The sequence below is a fragment of the Equus przewalskii genome, chromosome 3 (assembly GCF_037783145.1).
Source record: "Equus przewalskii isolate Varuska chromosome 3, EquPr2, whole genome shotgun sequence".
Lineage (NCBI taxonomy): Eukaryota > Metazoa > Chordata > Mammalia > Perissodactyla > Equidae > Equus > Equus przewalskii.
The window spans coordinates 118,397,840-118,418,513 of record NC_091833.1 but is presented as its reverse complement, the minus strand read 5'-3'; the positions used below and the strand labels follow the sequence as shown (position 1 = coordinate 118,418,513).

Below are 20,674 nucleotides of genomic sequence, written 5' to 3'. Positions count from 1 at the left end.
GCAGCAGAACTGGGAGCATGTCATGGGCACCTAGGCAGTAGAGGCCACATGGCAGGGTGGGGTGGGCCAAGGCAGACACCCCTGAACCTGGTGGGGGGCCTCGTGCCTGGCCAGAGGGCAGGAGGCTGGTTGAACTATGGTGGCCACCGGGTGTGGGCAGGAGTGCGCCTCACTTGGCTGGGGGGCATGCGTGGCGCCGTTGGGCAGATGACTTAATCACAGGCGGGCTTTGTCCCCTGGCGCCCACCCCCCTGCCCGGATCCTCCGCCAGGCCAGCCGCACACCCCCACCCCCACCCAGCTCCTAGCAACCTGCAGCCGAGCGTGGGCAAATTCGAGCAGGGCTGGGGGCTCTCCGCCACAGGGCCTGGGAACTGCACAGGGGTGGCCGTGGGGTGCGGCTGGGCGGATCCGCCCCAGGCTGGGCTTGGGGGACGGCTGCCTGGCCTGGCCCGTGCCAGCCCCCGAGGAGGGCATCCTGGGAGTGGCTCTCAGGCTGGCATCCTGGCAGAGGAGGCGCCAGGGCCAGGGGTGGGGGCCGGGGGCTTTGTGTGCTTCGGGGCCCCTCTCTTCCTGGGCCCCCACCCAGCTGATCCTGTCAGAGCCTTAGAAAGTGGAACAAAGGCCCTGGAGGCCCTGAGGGGGCCAGGACGCAGGCAGGAGATGGGGTTTTAATGACCCAACTACAGCGGTGGGAGAGGAGGCAGCTCGTTAACCCTGTCGGGCCCTCGCTCTGAGGCCGCCCCTCTGCCAGCAGGCCCCCATCACTGACCCCATGAGACTGGGAACAAAGTGAAAATCTCATCTCCAAAGAGTCAGGCCTGGGAGCCTGGGTCCCTGATGCCCCAACCCAGGCAACCTGTGCCCCAGTCCCCTGCCCGAGGCGCTGGGTGAGACAGAGCCCTGGACGGCAGCCGGACACAAGGCGGGAACGCCCCGTCCATCCGTCATCACTTCCCCTCCACACTTGCGACTTTCCTGCTTCCTGACCTCTGACAAGGAACTGAACTCCGGCCAGGGTGTTACCTGCGGCGTGGGAGCCTGCCCTCCTCCTGACCGGAGCCCCTGCCAGGCGCAGCCCTGCCACCCCTCCCCGGTTCTCACACGGAACCTCTCCTCACACAGGCGGAGGGAAACTCGCAGCCCTGTGGGCCACAGAGCTGGCGGGCGGGATGGCCGAGACACCAGCTCCCCGCTCATTCCACACCATTCAGGGGCCTCCCTGCCCCTCCTGCCTCAGTTTCTCCACCTGTAAGATGGGCACGTGGGCAGGTAGGAGGCTAGGTATGGGGCGCTGTCTCTGAGGCTCCTTAGAGACTGATGGGGGTGTCTCCCCAGGACCCAGGGTTAGGGGTTCTGAGTAGAAAGAACACCGTGGGCACCCCGACAGCCCTGACTGTTGCCCCCCCCCCATTTGATTCTTTCTGCTCCCAGCCCCCTGAGGTTCTCAGCAGCACTGCTACCCCCCCACTCCCCACCCATCCCCTGCCTAGAGGGGCAGAGCTGGGCCTGGGCCTGTCACCAGCTGTGTCCTTGAATTTGTCGTGTGAACTTGGACTTGCCATGTGACCTTGACAAGGCCTGGGTGCCCAGAGTCTTACTTTTCTGGAGGAGAGGTGTCCAGGGACCTAGGGCAAAAGTGGGGCAGCAGACAGAAGTTTCCAGTCCAAGCCACACTGGACAATCCACAGAGAGCACCAAAGAGGGGAGCCAGGAGAAAGCAGCCCCTCCCAGGAGGTGGGCAGGCCAGGACTGGGGAGGGGGGGGGCAGGGGGCAGCGGCAGAGGGAGGAGGTGCCATCGAAGCACTGAGTTCCCAGCACTGCTCACAGCAGCCCCCTGCGGTGGGGACCAGATCAGGAAACAACGGAGGCCCAGACAGGGGGCCAGGCGCCAGGTCCCTGTGGACAAGAATCTGCTTCCTGGGCCTGAGCCCCCCACCCCCTGGGAGTGGACCCCTCTATCCCTCCCTGGGCCAGCACCCCGCATAGGACTGGGGTGAGGACATGGGGCTGCAATCACAGACTTCAGGAAATGGAGAGTGACGCAATTCCTGCTCCGCTGTTGGGCCGACTTCTCACGGTGGCTCAGGGTGGGGAGCCCAGCCCAACGCAGCCAGGGCACCGGGCAGAGGTCAGGGTTTCGCTGCAGGGCCTCTTCTGCTCTCGGGACCTCAGCCCCGGCAGACAGCCAGGCACTCAGCGGAGGAGAGTGGCCCACCCACATCTCCCCCGGACTCCTCCACCAAACAGACCATGGGGACCAGGTGGACACAGGAGACCAGTGAGGGGTGCCTGCCATGGCCCAGAAGAGTATAGACAAGGCTGGTCTGAGGGGAGGCCAAGGTCCAGTGGGATGCCCTAGTGGTTAGAGAGTGGGCAGGCTCAAAGAGGATGCTGGGGTCAGGCCTGAGAGCTGGGTCAGGTGTGGAGCTGCCAGTAGCTGAGCTGCGTGGGGTTAGGGGTTAGGAGCAGGGCATGACCCTGCCAAGCTCAGGATGCGCAATCAAGATGCCCATTAGCTGGGTCCAAGTGCAGGCACTGACTAGAGGGCACATCCGTCTGTGTCCACGTGTGTGCATGTGTGTGCATCTCTCTGTGTGTTCCTCTGTGCAGGTGACATGCGTGCATGCCCATGGGCCCATGTGTGCCGACCTGGAGTTGGGCCTGGGCCCCGAAAGGCCACCAGGGTGGGTTTGTGTGGCGGGTGCTGAGGTCGAGGCACTCATCATGCATCCGTGAGTCACACGTATTCCTTTCCGGGAGCACCTGAGTTCTGCCCACCACAGCTGCCCCCTCTTCAAGGCCCTGAGCTTCAGCCCGTCTCCAGGGTCTCCCAGGCCCTCTCGTAGGAGGCCGAGCCCTGGTTTGGGCACCCCCACACCTTCCTCCTTGGGGTGGGGATCCTGGATGGGCAGCGGCCCTGCCCGCCCTGGCCACTCCATGAGCACACCACGAATGAAGCCATTCCCTGGCCTTAGGCAAGCAGGCCCTGGACCCAAGAGCCTGCACACAGGACGACGCTGCCGGGACGTGATTGAATCCAGTCTCCTCCGGGCAACCGTCTTCCTGGGAGGGAACTTACGGCCGGCTGACCAGGACAGAAAAACGGAAACTCCCCCCACAGTGGTCCAGGTCTGCTCACCTGTGGAACGGGCGGCCGAGGGGGCATCGCTGTCCGGGAGGGGATAGTGGCCCGCCGGGTTAGGGGCGGTGGCCACACGCTGCCAAGGCACAAACAGCCCAGCTTGTTTTCACCCACGGGGTTCCACAGGGTTTCCAAACGTCTTAATAAGGAACGTGGCCTGGGCGGGAGTGTGGCGGCCGGGCCGTGAATGGCGCCTGTGAGCGCGGAAGAAAGGCTGTCCTCGGCGGCCGCTGGGGGGGCTGGGGATAAATGGCCCCAGTCATGCCGCCGGGCTGGCCCAGCGCGAGTGTGCTAAGTTGAAGCTATAAATTACCGGCCGCGGCCAGCGCCACCGCAGCGCGGGTGGGGCGGCGGGGAGGGGGCGCGGGGGCTCCGTAAATCGGCTCTTTCACCACTGGAGGCCGCGCACGAAAGAAAAACTTTGTTTTATTAAAGCAACATCAGGGTTGTGGCCGCCGGGCCGGGAGGCGCCGACAGGAGGACTGGGCACCGGGCAGGCGGGGGGTTCCCGCCACACCCCGGGGCCTCAGAGAAAGGCCCCTTCAGGAGGGACCAGCTCCAGCCAGTGGGGCTGAGGACTTGCTCTGCACCCAGCCCAGCAGACTCCTGCTGCATGCTCTCCCAGCGGCCTCGCTCTTGCTCCTCCAGACCCAAGAAATTGCCCAGGGTCCCTATGAGTCCCCTGAGCTAGCCTGTGCCCAGCCAGAGGGGTCTACTCAGAGCAGGGTTCCTGGGTGAGCCACTTCCATCCCCAAGAGCCACGTCTTCCCTTCAGCGTCTGGGCTGGGCCAAGGGCAGCCTGGGGGCCAGAGAAGGAGGGAGCAGGGGAGACCAGGCCCTGTGCTCAGGCCCCGCTCAACAGAGCAGCTCTCGGCTGTGAGGGCCACAATGAGGCCAGCCCTTGGGCACAGCCCCCCAGCCAAGGCTTCTGCCCACTCCTGCCTGCTCCATCTCCGGGTCAGGGAGGCCAGGGAGTTGCCTAGGGAAATAGTTAGACACTTTAAGTGGAAATGAATGGAAACTAGGGGTCTTCTCTCCATTCCTCCAGTGGCCACGAGGGCTCTGGAGTCCTATAGACCCTGGCCTGTGGAGTGGGTGGAGACCCAGGAGGCAGTGAGCGTGGGCTTCTCCTGCCACACATCACCCCCCCGAAGGAGGCCCCTGACGGCCCACAGCCCTGCCCCCTCAGCTTGCCTTTGCAGCGGCTCCCCCTGAGTGAGGTCCTCTGTCCCCCCAGCCTCTTCCAGAGCCTCCTCCAGAGCACCCCCAGCCCCACAAGCCACAGTAGGGGCTGCAGCCTGAGGCCCACCCTCCCTCCCTCCTGCCTGCACCTCTGCCGGGGGACAGGGCTGAGTTGCTTCTCCTGAACCCGGTCCCCTGGCAGGATGGGTGCCTGCTAGTGGGGTCTCAGGCACCGAGTCAGGCAAGCAAGGGCTTGTTTGTAGCAGAGGGTCATCTTGGCTCTCTGTCAAAGTTGCAGCCAGCTGTGGCCTGTGCCGTCTGGACTTTCAGACCCCTCAGCTGGGAACGGGGTCTGGCGGTCAGGGTTGGGGTTCACTCTGGGCCTCTCTGTGAGCTGAAGTCCACCTCCCTCCAGAGCCCTTCTACCTGCATCTCCCCACCAGGCTGCAGGGGCGTCCTCCTACTTCAGCCAGATGTCCACACTGTGCCCTAGCCCTGGACTGGGGCTGTCCCCTTCCAGGTCATATCTGGCTTCCCTGGCCCTTCCAGTCCCACAGCCAGGGCCCTCCTGTCCCCTGGCCCATACACTCAGGTGAGTGGAGGTTCCCAAGACCACAAAGAGCTGGACTGAGTCAGAGCCTGGTGGAAGGAGGGGCTGCCGGGACCAAAACAGATTGCTCAGGCAGCTCCTCCTCCCCAGGGTCCCCAGGCCAGGCAAAGCTCTAGGGACAACCTGGAGTCCCAAAGCCCAGGCCCACCTGCCTGGCCCGGTTCATGAGGCCACCTCCTCCGCTATCACCCCTCACACTCAGTCCAGGGAAGCCCGCCTTACTTGACCAGACCAGAGTGGGCACCGTGGCTCATACTGACCACAGCCCACCTCTGGGCCTTGACTCCCTACCCTCTCTCCTGGGAGAAGGTGGAGGAGAGGTGCCGTGCAGGCAAACCCCACGGTGGGCCTGGGTGTGGTCCCCACTCTGCAGCCCCGCTCAGTTGGGGCCTGGGCCAGCACGCAGCAGCCCTGGGCCTGTCTGAGCACGTGTGGTGTTCCCCGCTCACCAGAGCCTCCATTTATGCCCTGTGAGGATTCGGAAACCCAGACTCCCAGCTGAAGAAATGGGCTTCCCAGGGGTCACACAGCCATTTGCAGATGTCAGCCCCATGGGGCACCAATGACTCACATCTTCCCTCCAAGCTGAGGTGGGGATCCCATGAACGAGACTGACTGGAGCAAGGCCTGCCTCCCAGTGGGGACATTTAGATAGTGACGTGAGTAGGGGGGAGCTGGGCAGTAAGGGGGTCAGGGAGGGGGCCTCAAGGAGGGTACTCTTGGGTTCAGACCTGAATGATAAGAAGGAGCCAGGCCTGAGTGGCCCTGAGTTTCAGGGCACCTGGTGGCCCAGTGGCTGTAGCAGAAGGAGCCAGAGGGTGGGGGATGGGGGGATAGCAGCTGGGGCCGCAGAGCACGGGTGCGCCAGCCTCGTGGCCACTACAGGGACTTTGACTTAGACTCAGAGGTCACAGGAGCCACTGCGGATGAGAGTGGCACATGGATGGAGGGGGCAGGGTGGCAGGCGGAGCAGCTCAGGCCCTGCGGAGAGGCTGGGGGCTGAGCAGTCGTGGGGAGAGGTGGAATTCCAGGCCCTGGTCTGCGGGCCCTGGGCCCGCTCTTACCCTTCTGTCCCCTGACTCTGCCTGGGGTTCTTCCCTGATGTGGTGGGCAGAACCCAGGCCAGGCTAGGGTGCTAGGTCCTACGAGGGTGCCAGAAGGAATGGCCTGGGAGGCGGCCCTGCCCCCAGGGATCATCCAGCCCTGGCCCACCACCCAGGAGATGAAAAGCCTTGGCCCTGTCCTCTGCGGGCCCCACGGTGCCCTGTGAAGGCTGTGGGAATGCCCGCAGGGGAGGCTGGTGCTGGGCACTGGGAGGGGCTGCTGGTGCTGTGGCTGTGGCCCAAAGGGCCTCCTGGCTGAGCCCTGGCCACCCTTCGGAGGCCACACTGTCATGGCCTTGCCCAATCTGAGACTCTGGTGGGCACTGGGGAGCAGGACATACCATCCTCTTTGACCCAGCCACAAAGAGCAAGCCCTGTGAACAGTGCCTCAGTCTCCCTACCTGGACTGCTGATAGACACAGAGGTTCTGGGAATGTAGGGGGTGGGAGGGGGAGTAAGCCTACTCCCCAACCCCCCCTGAAAGCGCTGCCTTATTGATCACAGTGTCGCCTTATTGATCACAGTGTCGCCTTATTGATCCAGGAGAAGGCCAGCCTGGGAGGACCCTCTCTAACCTCCACTCTCAGGTCCACAGTCCAAGGACACATCCTGGGGCCATCACCACTGAGCAGTCAGCACAGAAGTCCAGCCAGAACTGGGGCACAGAGCCTGGTCCCTGCCCTCTTCAGGCCAGGCATCCCGACTGGGGAGAGAATGCCCTGCCCTGGGAGGGTGGGCAGCCTCCACCATCCCTCTGCTCTGGCTGGGGACCCCTGACGGTCTGACTGCGGCTGCCACCAGGGTTGGGGGACAGGCTCCCAAGGACCTGCGGGCAGTGGCAGGCGTTGTTGCTCCCCAGGGCTGGGCTGGGGCTGGAATGTTTGCATTCACTGTTTGCCCGCGGGGGTGCCCTCCCCAGCCTAGGGGCCCAGGCCCAGCTGAGTCTACAGCTCGAGTCAGCTGGGGAGGAGGAGGGACCCTCTGGCTCCGATGGGGAATTCCAGGGCCGGCTTTGACACAAAAGGGGCCTTCCTGCTTCAGGCCTGTCCCCTGAACTGGGAGACCCCAGCCCAAAGAGTCGCTCAGCCCGCTCCTCCCCCGCCGGGCCCTCCCGTCCCGGGGCTTCCCAGCCCGGCTCGGAGATTATGCAAATCCCCGGCGGCTCCTTAATTAAATCCCTAACGAGGCGCTGGGGCCGGGCCAGGGGTGGCGCTGAAAGCCGGGGTCACGCTCCGGAGGGGCCGGCCCGTCTGCGCCAGGAGGGCCCCGCGCGCCCCACCGGGCCTGGGAACCGCGCGGCCAGAGGGGCGGGCCGGCCCACGGCCCTGCAGTGCCCCCGCCCCCGCCCTGCCGGGCCTCAGTCTCCCCGCCGGACGCGACGCGCACCCCCGCTCCCGCGCCGAGATCGGGGTCCGGGCGGGAGGCCGCCGGGGCGGGGCGGGGCGGTCGGGGGCAGCGGCCCCCGCGCCCCGCGCGCCCCTTTCAGACGCCTGTTGTTGGGCCAACAGCCCGGGCCGCGGCCGCTGAAAGGCCGGGATTAGCGAACATTAGCGGCCCTTTGAGCGGCGCCCGGGGCGCCCCTTCCGCCGGCCCGCCCCGCCCAGGCCGGACCGCGGGCAGGAGGGGCGCCCGGGGAGCAGTGGGGGGACTGGACCGCGGGCGGGAGGGGGGCGCACCCGGAGTGGGGGCTGGACCGCAGGCGGGAGGGGAGGCCCGGGGTGGTGGGGGGGCGGACCGCAGGGTGGAGGGGGGCGCGACTGGGGTGGGGCCAGACCGTGGGCAGGAGGGGGCGCCTGGGGAGGAGGGGGGCAGACCAGGGGCGGGAAGGGGCGCCCGGCAGGGGGACAGGGGTGAGCAGGAATTCCCCTAGTCAGTGTCAGGCATCGGGTCGGAGTTTTGCCCTCGTTGGAGCCAGGCGGCGGCTGAGGCGGGAGGCCAGTGGGCCACAGCACGGTGGACCTGGATGCTCACCCTGCTTACCCGACCCAGAGTTGGGCAGGCTTGGAGAGGCCCACACCCCCTTATCCTCCACGGCTTCCTGGGGGTGACCTGGGGAGCGCCCCAGCCACCTTCTACTAGTCCAAGGTGGTCTCCAAATAGGAGGAGAGAGTGCTGCCCACTAGGCCAGGGTGGCCTGGCACAGAGTCTCTCAGTGGCCACCCAGCCCCATGGAACTGCTGCAGGGCAGTTCCCGCACTCACCTCTGGCCCTTGCTTCCAACCTTCTGCTGCCAACCCAAGCACTGCCTCCTCAGCAGCCTGCCTGGATTCTCCCTAGCTGAGCTCCAGGCCCCAGCTCCCCAAAACCCGCTCCCCTCCTGGAACTCCTGGCCCCGAGATCACATGAGTGGGTTAGCATCCCTCCCCTGGTGCCCAGCTGGGATCTCACCCTTTTCTCTCAAAATAATTCTTGGGCCCTGGGGCCAGTGACTCCCAAGGGCACCAGAGAGGACGCTGCAGAACAAAGAGGACGCTGTCCCCAGATGGAACTCAGGCATGGCACAGTTGCTGAGTGCTGCCTGCCTGCTGCACCCTGTCCCAAACACCTGACACAGATTAAATGACGAGGTGGTATTACCATTACCCCACTTTATAGATGGGGAAACTGAGATGGCGGGAAGCAGCCAAAGGTCACAGTGCCAGTGGGTGTGGAGTGAGGACTTGACCTTCAACTTTCACACCCACAGTCTCCGTTCTCACTCTCATCCAGCCACCTGCCTGTTTAGGGCAGCTATTGGTCCAGGAGCACTCAACATCTGCCTACATTACTGGGTCCTGGGGTGGGGGGGGGGGTGTCTCAGCCTGGACCATGCAGCACTGACCTGCCATCCCAGGGTGTGGTCTGGACTGGGCCTTTCCGCTCTGAGCTCTGTTCCTGCTCATTGCTGGAAGCCGGTTCAAACCCCACCTGCTGCCTGGGACCCGCATACAGGGACCCACGTGTATGTGCATGCACACACATGCACACGCATGCACACGCACCACAGCAAGCGCCCCCGCCCCAGGAAGAGTAAACATCTCCACCAGAGGAAGCAGCAGGCCCGTCTCCCAAGAGAAAAAATGTGGCTAAACCAGACCCAGGCGGCCTGTGGGCCCCACTCTTGCTACCACCCTGGAGTCACGATGGTCTCTCAAGTCTGGTGGTAAAACATTGACAGCTCCCCACTCCAGGGGCCTGGCACCCACATGGGCAGGTATTGTGGGGGAGCATGGGGCTGGGCGGGCCTGTAGGACCAGGCAGGTGGGCACCAATGTGGCAAGGCAGGTGTTGGTATTCGAGCATGTGCATGCAGCTGGGCCACTGTGCATCCCCCGCCCCCTGGCCCCTGTCTAGATGAGTGAGCCTTGGGACCTGTGGGGCCCCCGGGGCTGCCCCATCTAGCCCTGGGATCTTGCCTGACAGAAATCCAGGCTGCCCTGCCTATGGGCCCATAGCTTTGCTGCTTGTGCCTCCTTGTGCCCCTGCCCCCGAGGCCCTAGATGGCTCAAGACCAGCTGCAGGCAGGCGTGGGACCTGTGGGGCTTGAGAGGGCACCCCTACCTGTGGGAGGGCCAAGACAGGGTCTCCCTGGGTCCTGGGCCCCACTGGGATGACACAAGTCCCAGAGTCTCGCCTTGCTGGCTGCAGGAGATTTTGACCGACTGTGACCCTTTCGCCTCTGGAAAGGCAGGAGAGAGGCGGGCCCAGGCCCCCCAGGGGCCCCCACCCCCCTGGCCAGGACAAGGACAGGCCTGGCCAGATCCTATGACTCTGGAGAAACCACACGGAGCCTGGGGTTTGCAGCGAGAAACCCGATCAAGTAATGACAGGGTTGGTGTGGGGGTGACCAGCTGACGGAGCCGCCCCATCACGGGCCTATCAGCAACAGCAGACCCCCATACCCTCCGCTTCCCACTGACAGCAGACACCAGAGGCCAGGTTCCATGGCCTCCTGCACCGTCCCCCTCTGCCTTTGCCTTCATTGGGCCCCCCAGCATCTTACTCAGCCTAGCCACCTACCTCCTGGCCAGCCCCTACCAGGGCCTTCTGGAGCTTCTGGGACTGCTCTTCTGGAATCATCCCCAGGAGGGGTGTCAGAACGAGGGGAAGCTGTGCCCCCTGCATTGTTACCTGCATCCCTCCTTGTGCCAGGCTGGCCCCTCTGTCCCAGGCCTGAGTTGCCTCCAGGCCCCAAGGCTCTGAGGTGAGGGCCTGGAACAGTGAGGAACTCAGGCGAAGTCAAGAGGAACAAAGGATCCCAAGTGTCCTGCAACCACTCACCCACTGGGAGCCCAACCCGCAGACGGACTTGTGTACAGGGACCACACATGTCCCCATAGGGGCTCAGCCTGGGCCTCCCAGAGCCCCATTGGGCTGCCTCTCTGTTAGGGTCTGGTGCCCAGCTGCATGGCCAGGCCTTTGGACAGCTCCTGGGAGGCCCAAGGCAGAGGCAGGCCTGCGGAGGTCCCTGGAGGGTCCTGGACTGGCTGGCCACAGCCACACCCGCACTCAGAAGCCAGAATCCACTCATGAGCCTTACTTTACCCACCACCTTGAAACACCTTATGACAGGCCATGTCAGCCCAACTTTCAGGGGAAACTGAGGCAGGCTCCAGTGTGCAGCAACTGCCCTGGTCACCCTGGCGGGGAGGGTGAGGGTTGGCTGGGATGGGCAGTTGTGGCCTCCCAGGACTTGTGGGCGCGGGGCAGGCACTGCAGGTCCAGCCGGGGCGAGCGCCAGAGCCTCCGTCGGCTGCTGCGGCCCGGGCGGGCAGCTTTAATTACCGCTCGCTGGGCCCATTGAGCTGTGCTAATCTGGGGCCGCCGCCGCGGGCGGCGCAGGCGGGTGCCCCCTCCCCCTGCGCCCGGGCACGGGGTCCCCGGGTTCTCACGTCCCGCCGGCCCCAATTAAAGCGAGCTCGACAGGGCTGCTGCGGCGCTAATGAGCTCCGCGGGCTGCGGGCTCCACGCCAGGGGGGCAGGGCGGGGTGGAGGCGGAGTTGGCATGGGTGGGGTGACTTGGGACCATTCCTGAGGAGAGGCCCAAGGGACTCCCCTATCTGTGCCCACCTGCCGAGCGGAGCTCTGTGACCCCCCAGGAAGAAGTACCTGACCGTGGGAAACCTGCAGCTCCCGCCCCAGTGCAAAGCGCCCCCTTAGCCTGCAGGAAACGCTCTCAGAAGTCAGGAGGCCCACAGACAGAGCAGGGTCTGGGGTCCGGAAGGACAGGACGAGTGACCTGCCAGGGTCAGTCCTGCAGAGCTGGGCTTCCTCAAGTGGACAGCCGCCCTGAAGGCAACTGTGGGCCATGAGAGGTGCACATCCTGGCATTGGTCTGGGGCGGCACCTTGTGGGGCTTAGACCCAGGGGTGCCCCTTCCCACTTAGAGGAGTAGCCCGGGCCCAGGGGGATGGTGGTGAGGAATAAGGGATCCAAGGCCATGGCATTCTAGGCTCTTCAGCTCTGGGACCCAGCAGGGGGAGTGGCAGGACCAAAGGAATTTGCTAGAAACTTCTGAGGCTGTCCTGGGGTGCCCAGCTCAGACTGGGTATGGGACTGCAGGTCGGGAGCCCTCCTCCTCACCCCCAGCCCACCAGATGGGGGCTCTCAGTGCCAGGGCCTCGAAGGGCCTTCAGGTCTGCCTTGCAGTACAGCCCCCACTCCTATCCTCGTCCCCTCCAGTTCTGGACCCTGCCTGCGAGGCCCCAGCCTTTGAAGGGGGGTGAACAGGGGTCTTGGCAGGCAGAGGCCCCATCTTAGCCCACAGAGGCCCAGAGAGGAGTGGCAGGCAGTGTATGGGGGGTGGGCTGGGAGCACAGGCCTTGGTCCAGCTATGTGTATCGGGACCCTGACTCTGCCAACCCAACCACTTAGGGGGCCCCAGGGCCCAGAGCCTGATCAGCAAGTCCTAGCAAGGACTCTAGCCTGTCCTCCCCTCCCCCCATGCACACAGACACACAGCACATGCATATGTGGATGGGGCTCAGTGAATATTTGTCATGTCATGGAGGAGGTCAGTCATGGAGGAGGCTGAGTTTGTGCAGAGGGATCTGGAGGCCGTGCAATGACCTGGTTTACTGGGGGAGCCAGAGCCAGGCAGAGAGCCCAGGATGGGCTAGGGCACCAGGGGATTGGCCAAAGCCAGCTCCAAGCCACACAGAGATGTGGGCACCCAGACACACACATGCCCAAAGACCCAGCAACGGTGGGGGATCCAGGGACAAACCAGTAGGAAACCAAAGGTGTGGGAGGGAGGGTGTCACAGCCACTAAAAGATGCCTATGGTCCCCTGCTTGCAGCACCGGGCCAGGAGTCACCAGAGCCAGACTAGGAGCCGGGTCTGGGCTGGGCCCCGATCCTGTGCCCACCCAGGTGCCATGCTGTCACTGGGCCCGCCAACCTCAGCCTCTCTCCACCTCCTCCTCCGCCTCTTGGGCCACTTCATTGACAAGGGGTTTGGGGCCTGTCAGGTGTAGGGGTGGTTTGTGCTCTGGAGAGAAGGGGACCCCCGTTGGACCCCCAAGTTTGCTCCGCCCTCACCCCATACCCCTCCAGGCAGCCTCCCCTCCCTGCAGTTCCCTCAGGGCACTGGGTTTTGTGCTCTGGGGGCAGGGAGGTGCATGGGAGCCACTCACGAGCCAGGAACAGTTTGAGCCCTGAGAGAAGCTGATGGGAAAGGGGGCAGGCATCTCTCTTCCAACTGCCCCTCCCTTGGGCCCTGGCCCACCATGCCCACCTCCCTGCCCAGCCAGAGCCCGATGCCAGCCCTTGTTCCCTGGACAGCCGGTGAGCGCTGGAGGTGCTATCTGTGACAGCAGCAGAATGGGCCCGTCGCACCCAGGACAGGTGTCGGCGCCTGGGAAGGGGCCAACTGGAAACCCAACCCCACCCGCCACCCCCAACCCCCGCCGCAAACCTGGCAGGCTGTCCCCCAAGAGTAGAGATTAGCAGGACCCTGGTCCCGGCCCCTCCCAGGTCGATCTGCCCTAGATATAGGCAGGGGCTGGACCCAGGGGGACCCGGAGCCACTTCCAGAGTGAGGGAGGTGGGGAAGGGGAGGTGGGGGAGGGGAGGGGCTCTCGGGTCTTGGTCTCCCTCCTGCACAGTGGGGCCCACTCTCATCCCTGAGTTGACAGGGGCCCAATCTCAGATGGCAGCTCCCTTCCTGCTCAGATGGCAGCAAGATCTGGGTCAGGACGGGGGCCGGGAACAGCAGTGAACACCGGTGTGGGCTTACAGTTCTCACACCCGCCTCCCTCGGGCACCCCGGGCCCCCACTGTCCCCAGGGTTAACACGACGGGCCAGCTTACACACTGTCTGCCGAGCCTTTGCCCAGCTGTGGCCTCCTGCCGGAGCCCTCCAGTGTCTCGTAGCACCCCCGCTGCCCCCCCAGGCCCCTTCACTGGCCACGTGCTTCCTCATTCCTCAGACCCCGGCCCAGCTGTGGCCTGCCGTGGGAAGCCCCATTTGATCCCCCCAACTCCAAGCCCTGTTCTTCTTGGCCCAGCCTCACGACCCTGTGATGGGAGCTCCCAGGGAGGGTGGCTCCACCCCGGGGTTCCGTGTCTGGGGGTGTGCTGGGGGTGTGCGTCCCACCTGGAGCACTGTCTGCTCTGATCCCCATCCCCAGGCACAGCCCTCCCTGGGCCACGGGGTTGAGGCCCTCTGCTCGCCCTCTAGAACGGCTCTCAGCTCACCCTGAGTCCGAAGCCCTCCCGCGGCTGTCGGGTCCAGCCACCTTGCTGGTCACCTGGGTGGTGCTTCAGTGTCTTCCCTGCTTTCCTGTCTCCATGCTCCTCGCCCACCCACCTGGCTGTTTCCCTGCACCCTGCAGCTGTTGATGACCCACTTCTTCTGCCAAAGCCCTCTCTGGGGCTGTGTCCCAGCCACCACCCTGGACCCTGGTCCAGGCTGGGCCCCTCCCCACAGGTCTTGGCCCCAGCTGGGCCTTCTGCTTGGGGCACCTCTCCCTTGCCTCCTCTTCACCCCCGATTCTCAGGGATTCGTCCGGGAGCCCCAGCTGTCCACTCACCTGCTGCCCTTCATTCCCCCGACCCAGACCACACACGTAGTGGGGTCTTTAGGACACCCCCCCCCCCCAGGCTGACCAAAGGCCTCTCCTGGGCTTGGCCACCTCTCCCAGACCTGCCCCTTGGACCGAGAGCAGCCCCACGGCCGTTGAGCCCAGGCTGCTGGTCCCAGTGGCTATTGTTGACATTTCTAGGCCCCGGGGGCACTTGGACCCCAGAAAGAGGGGTAGTACAGGACCCACCTGAGCCCATAGTCAAGCTGCAGCATCCCCAAGAACCCCATCCCATCTGGGCTCTGTCCCTGGACACTAGCCTGAGGGTATCAAGGCCACACAGCGTTGGCTTTATGAAGGCACCTCCTGGACCAAGTCGGGGTGGGCGGCCGGCGGTGTTGAGGTGGGACTGTGGGCGCTGTGGAGGGTAGTGGTCATGGCAGGATGGGGCTGCCTGAGACCCTATGCAGGTCACCCAAGGGATAGTGCCTACCTTCCCCTCGTGTCCCCTACAGCCTGGGGTCTGAGACAGGGTCTTCTTGCTGTGCCCTGGTGGGCAGTCCAGGGCTGGGGCAGAGGCAGGGCTGATGATTCCAGGGCACACAGCCGCTGCACATCCAAAGTCAGATTAAAGCAGGTGTCCTCCAAGAGGGAGCACTGCTAGACCCTCAGGTCCAGGGGACACTGGTGCACAAGGGGTCGAGGTGGGTCTGCAGAGCCCCACGGCTCACCCCTTCGAGGTCCTTGGGTGATCTATCACCCTCAGCATCGGGGGAGGGGGTCCCTGGAGGGAGCTGACCTTTGCGACTTAACTGGGAGCTCCTAGCACCAGCAGGTCAGCCCGAGGGGGCCTGCGAGGCGGCCCTGTCCACAGAGAAAGGCCAGCTGGGATGCTAGGGTCCCTGAGCCTACCCGCTGGCCCTGGGCAGTGGGGCTCTTGCTATCCTCAGACCTCCCCTTCCATGGCTTCCTGCCCGGCCTGCCTGCCCTGGCTCCCGAGAACACAGTCGCGGTGGCTGAGGCCGCAGCTGGGAGTCCAGCCACCCTGAACCAGCCTGGCACAGCCAACCTGACATGGACAAGATTGACAAGTGGATGCTGGACAGACAGCCCAGGCCAGCTGCGGCTGCCCTCACACTCCACCAGGCCAGCCGGCTGACGCTGATGCCTCCTGACTCCCGGCCTCTCCGGCCCGTGAATGGGCGGTGTTTGTGTCTGGGGCGGGCGCCGGCGGGAGCAGCGCCCGGGATGAGGCGGCCAGTGCTGGGTCAGCGTTGCTGCCACCCAGGGCAGGCAGGGAGCCTCTCCCTCCCCTTCCTCACCCCCTTGGGCCAAGGGCCCAGGCCATTCCCAGGAGGACACATGCCACCCGCCTCAGCTCCTCAATTATGCTTCTTTGCCTGCTTCCCGCTCCAGCCATAGACGCCTCCACCAGGAAGCCCTCTGGGAAGAAGACGGCCTCTGCGTCCCAGCTCTGTCCAGTGGCCTCCAAGGTCCCCACCCAGCATCAGCCCTGAGCATGAGCAGGCATCGTGTGGGGGGTGAGTCCTGACCGCGAGGGACTTCGTTCCGTGGGGTGGCTGGGGAGGCCAGGAGTGAGGGGTCAGCCGGCCTAAACCTGGATCCCTCACCTTCTCCTAAACATGCCCCCACCTCTCTCACATCCACAGGTAAGCCGTTGGCAAGGCCACTTGGCTCTACCTTCAAGACATACCAGAGCCTAACGCGTCCCGCCGCCTGGTCCCCTCCCGCTGGGACCTGCGCCCACCTCCTCACCGGCCCCTCCTCTGCACACAACCTCTGGAAAACCTTAATCAGGTCATATCCCCGCCTTGGCCAGGCCCCCCGGGCTGCCGTCTCACTCCAATAAAACTCTTTATAGTAACCCATGGGCCGGCCTCCTCCCTCTTCCTCAATCTGCACCAGCCTCGGTCTCTCACTGTTCCTCAGACTTGCCAGCAGGCCCCAGCCTCAGGGTCCTTGCAGAGGCTGTTCCCTGGGCCTGAAGCGCTGTTCCTTGCACATCAGGATCAAGCTATCTAGTGGTCAGGGACCAGACTTTGGGCCATTTACTCAATGTCTCCTCTCCCCACCCTCAGCTCAGCTGCTACAAAGATGGAGTTGGTGCGCCTGGCTGGCCATGATGAGCGCAGTGGCCGTGGACGCTAGGATTTTGCTCTTCATTCTTCCCCCATGGGGCTTGTGGGGCTGGGGATTGGGGTCTGTGTCCCCTGCTCATGGGCGTCTATTGCTCCCAGAGGGCTCATGACGGCCTGGGGTGAGAATGCCTGGTGTCTCCCGCGGCGGGCTCCGTGCTGGCCGTGCGCCCCACCTCCGGCCTGGACCACTGCCCCCCCCCCCCACAAACACACACACTACACTTTCCTCAAACACAACTCCATTTCCATTTGTGCCACTGATTGTCTGCGCGGACAAAGGCCCCTTTCAGGGACGTCAGAGGTTCAGCAAATAAATAAATGAATGAAGTCTCGTTGGAGGAAGAGGTGGTGGGAAGGGGCTGTGGGGGCAGCCGGCGTCCTGTCAGCTGGCCCAGCCCTCGGAGGGCGCCCAGGCTGGGGACAAAGAGGACGGCCAGAGGTACCGGGGGACATGCCCACCCAGCACGGGGGTCTTGAGCTGTGTCTGGGAAGGTTTGCAGGTATCAGCCCTAGGAGTCAGGGGTGTCCCACACAGAGGGCTCCCCCAAAGACTCGGGGCTAGCCTGGCCTGGAGTCTGGTGTGTCCTGTGTCACAGCTTGGGTGCTCTTGGAAGGACAGGATTGGAGGCCCGAGGCCAAGGTGATGGGGGGTAGACTTGCATGTGGTCCCCTGTGTGTCCCAGCAAGCCAGCTGACATCCTTGACCTTCCTGGGGTCCCAGCTAGGACCCGGAGACAGCCCTGAGCCCAGAGGAGTGACCCTCCTGGCAGAGCTGAGCTCTGTGGTAGGCAGGCAGGATTTGGGGACCCCGACGTGCCACCTTCCAGGGCGGGAGGCCAGTGCTCTGCCTGATCTTGGGACCCCCGCTCTGCGAATCCAGAACTCGGGGGACACGTGACTGGGCACCAAGACGCTGGCCTGTAGGGGACTGTGGGCTACATTCATTCCCGCTCTGCTCAGAGGTCAGCCCTGCCCCCACCCCTGCCTCCTCTGCCACCACCACCAGACTCGAGGGTGCACAGAAACCTGCAGCGAGCCTTGAGAGTGTGGCCCTGAGCTGCTGCACCCTCCTGCCGGGGCCGCCGACACCCTGCGCTGGGAACCCAGGAAGGGTAAGGGCCACGCTTCCCAGAGGAGCCTGGCCTGGCCAGTCTGGGAGACAGCAGGCTGTGGGTGAGGCTCCCCAGGTAAAGTAGAGGCCACAGTCAGGTTCCAGCCCTGTAGCGCGTCCTGCTGTCCTGCTGTCCTGCCCTCCAGGAAAGACAGAACCGGAGCTGCAGTGGCTGTAGAGAGGGCTGGAGAGGTCCAGGAGGGCTGCATGGAGGAGAAGGCTGGGGGAAAGGCCTACAGGGGAGAAGGGGCCAGCCTGCTCCGTTGGCCACTGCTCCTGTCCAGCCTGGCGCAGGACCCGGGGCAGTGCTGACTCCTGGCCATTCTGGGGACAACAATGGCCGGCATTTAAATTCCAATTGAGTCGGCCTGAGTGGCCGCGGGCGTGAGAACAGGAGCCCCCACCCCCAGCCTGAGCCCCGCCCGCCACATTCCTGCCTCCCCGGAGATGGCCATGGCCGGGCCGTCGCCAGGGGGCCGGGAATGCGGCGCTCAATGGCCAGGGACAAGGGCCCATTGAGCAGTGACGGGCGGGATTGAGCCGTCAGCACCCCTCCACTCGGAACCCCCTCCTCCGTCCCACCTCCCTCCGGGTGTTACCAACGTCAGCGACTCAGCGGACCCTGCTCAGGCCTTCCTGAGCCTGGGTCCCCTCGACTGCCCACTGCCCCAATGGCCTTCACCCTCTCACCCCTCCCCCGAAGTCAGAGAGACGGTGTCTTAATCGGATTGTGTCACGCTCCTGCCTAGAGCCCTCGGGGGCTGCCCAATGCCCTCAGGAATCGAAAGCCACGCTCCTCCTCTGGCCACAGGGCAACTGACCGCTGACTCTCCTTGCCCACCCTGTGGCACCCAGAGGCCTTGTCTGACCATCCGGTCCGGTCACCTGCTCCCATCCTGTCTCACTGGTCTGCCTGTGTTCTTTCACCACATCCCCCCGCTGTCAGCCCCACAGAGGCAGGACCCTGTTCCCTGCCCTGTGTCCAGCGCCTGGCATTCAGGGGCACCCACACGTATTTCAGGAATCAAGGTTTTAATGCAAATGAGCATGGCATGGCCAGGACCCATTGGCCATGTTTCCCGGGACCGCAGACAGGGCACGTTGCCTTCATGGCAGCCCTATGAGAAGTGAGGATGACGGTGGCATGGTGGCAGCCCCTTCTCCTGGCCCCACGTGGGCCCCAAGGGCTGAGGCCTGTCTCATCAAGCAGCTCAAGTCCCCGAGAGCCTGTTCTCACCTCCTCCTTGGATCTGCCCTCTGCTCGTGGAGCCTGCCACAGGCCAGGCACCGGCCTGAGAAACGTCCACCCCCACCCAGACGGTGAGCAGCGCCCATCAGTGTCCACCCCCACCCAGATGGCATCACAGGACAAGAGCCTGGGCCTCGCTGCCCTCTGTGGCTGCCCACGGCCCCCTCCTCTCCTCAGGCCATGTCAGTGGCCTTGTCTCAGGCCAGGGCAAGAGGATGTCAGGCAGGGTGCCAGGGAACCTCAGCCCAGGATGGGGTAGTTCCAAGGGGCACAAAGCCCTGGTAGACAGGGCCCCCACCTGAGAAAGAACTCGGGGGACATAGGGAGGCTGGTGCAATGCCTGCAGGCTGCAGGGTGTCCCTGTGCCCCCACCTCCTTCCACCCTTCTTGGGAAGATGAGCTCACCCACCTGTCTCCTAGGTGCACTGGGGATGGGGGGCGCTGGCTGGGGGATGGAGGGGGGGCATCCTTGGCCGGGGTGGGCACAGCAGCCCATGTCCCCAGACCAGTATCAAGGAACCCCAGACAAGTAAGGTGTGATGGTGCTGGGAGTGGAGTTTGGGCTTCATGGGAGCCCCCAGGGAAGTGCAGATGTGGGGGCCCCAGGCAGGCATCTCCTCAGGCCCTGGCCACCCAGACCATGTGGACTGCCACCCCCAGGCCTCCCTAGAGCGGCCTGACCATATCAACCTCAACCTCAGGACCAGATCCAGGACCACACAGCGAAAGACAGGGAGCCCCCTCCCCTGCCACCAAGGACTGCCACACCAGGTCACTACGGGGCTCCCACAAAACGCATCCAGAACCCAGCCTGCACTCTACCCTCACTGTCCACACCCCAGAAACCCCCTCCAGCCTCCAGCCACTGCCCTCGCCCTGAGACCCCCGGTCAGAGCAGCCCCTCCTCGGCTCCAGGTCCCCCAGTGGCTGCCATCTTGCTGAGGAGAGGCCAACTCGCAGGCCGCCCGGGGTCCCCACTGCCCCGCCCCTGCCCCGTCCTGCTGGAGCCCTTGGCCCCAGGGTGCCTGGCCCTTTGGGCCATCCGTCCGCCTGGAGCTCTCCTCCGTCACGTCTGGGCATCAGTGGTCAGCATGGTGTGGCCACGTCCCCTGCATGCTGCCGCCAGAGCCGCACACTGTCCTCACCACCGAGGGGTTCGGCCTGCAATTTGTCCCTAGCTGTCTCTGCCCTGACTGTCCAGGCCTGGAGGGCAGGCCTTGGTCTGTGCTGCTCACGTGAGGCCCCCAGTGCCCAGGGCAGTGCCAGGTGCATGGAGGGTCTCGGGGACAGCGTGGGACGAACGGATGAATGAATGGCCAGCAAATGATCCCTAACTCACAAGTGTGGGGCGGAGGCAGGGAGTGGAGTGGAGCGGGTGGCCCCTACATGGCCTGTGAGGTCCCCAGGTGGCCCTTCGCTGTCCCCGTTGTCCAGAGAACACCGAGGCCTGTGAAGGCCACCCCCCACCCCGCTCCACACAGGCATCCCCGTAGTGGTCAGAGCCTCTCGAGCCAGGCTGCCCTGGCTGTCCTCACAGGTGTGGGGACCCCTCCCCAGCTTTGTTTTTGAGGGGAAGCCCTGGGCCAGCTGGCCCAGCAGAGTCAGGATGTAGAGCACGCAGGAGGCCAACCCCCAAGGAGCCACCGCCCAGGGGCCCCTGTGGCCTCGGTCCCCCCACCTCAGCCGGCCGGGCGGAGCAGCGGTGGCAGCCAGGCCTCGGCTGTTGAGGATATGCTGCAGAGCTCTGGACTGCCTTGGGGGCCCAGGGAGCCCCCATACCCCAAGGCCCATCTACCACTCCGCTGCCTCAGGGTCGAGCCAAGCTCCGCATTGCAATCTCTTGCTCCTCCTCACAAACCCGCAGGGTCATTTTGCCCCTCAGGGCCTGCGTCCAGGCTGTGCCTGGGGTTAGGAGGCCCCCCCCCGCCCCCCGCCGGGGGTAGGCTGCCCTGAGGGGCCCCTCCCCATGGCTGAGAGTGAACAGGACAGCTTTGCTGAGCCGGAGGCGCCTGAACAGCCCTGAGTGGGTGAGGTGGGTACCAGGGAGAGGGAGAGCTCCAGGGAGCAGGAGCAGACGTACAAAGGCCCCGAGGTGGAGGTGGACTGAGCGTA

General features: G+C 64.8%; 1 long non-coding RNA gene across 1 annotated transcript; it reads left to right on the top strand.

Moving 5' to 3' along the window:
• The first annotated feature begins 986 nt into the window (after nucleotides 1-986).
• Nucleotides 987-15,932, top strand: LOC139082154 (uncharacterized). The gene is made up of 3 exons (XR_011537881.1): nucleotides 987-1,271; nucleotides 15,460-15,584; nucleotides 15,714-15,932. It is a non-coding gene; the product is annotated as an uncharacterized lncRNA (long non-coding RNA).
• The last annotated feature ends 4,742 nt before the right edge of the window (nucleotides 15,933-20,674 follow it).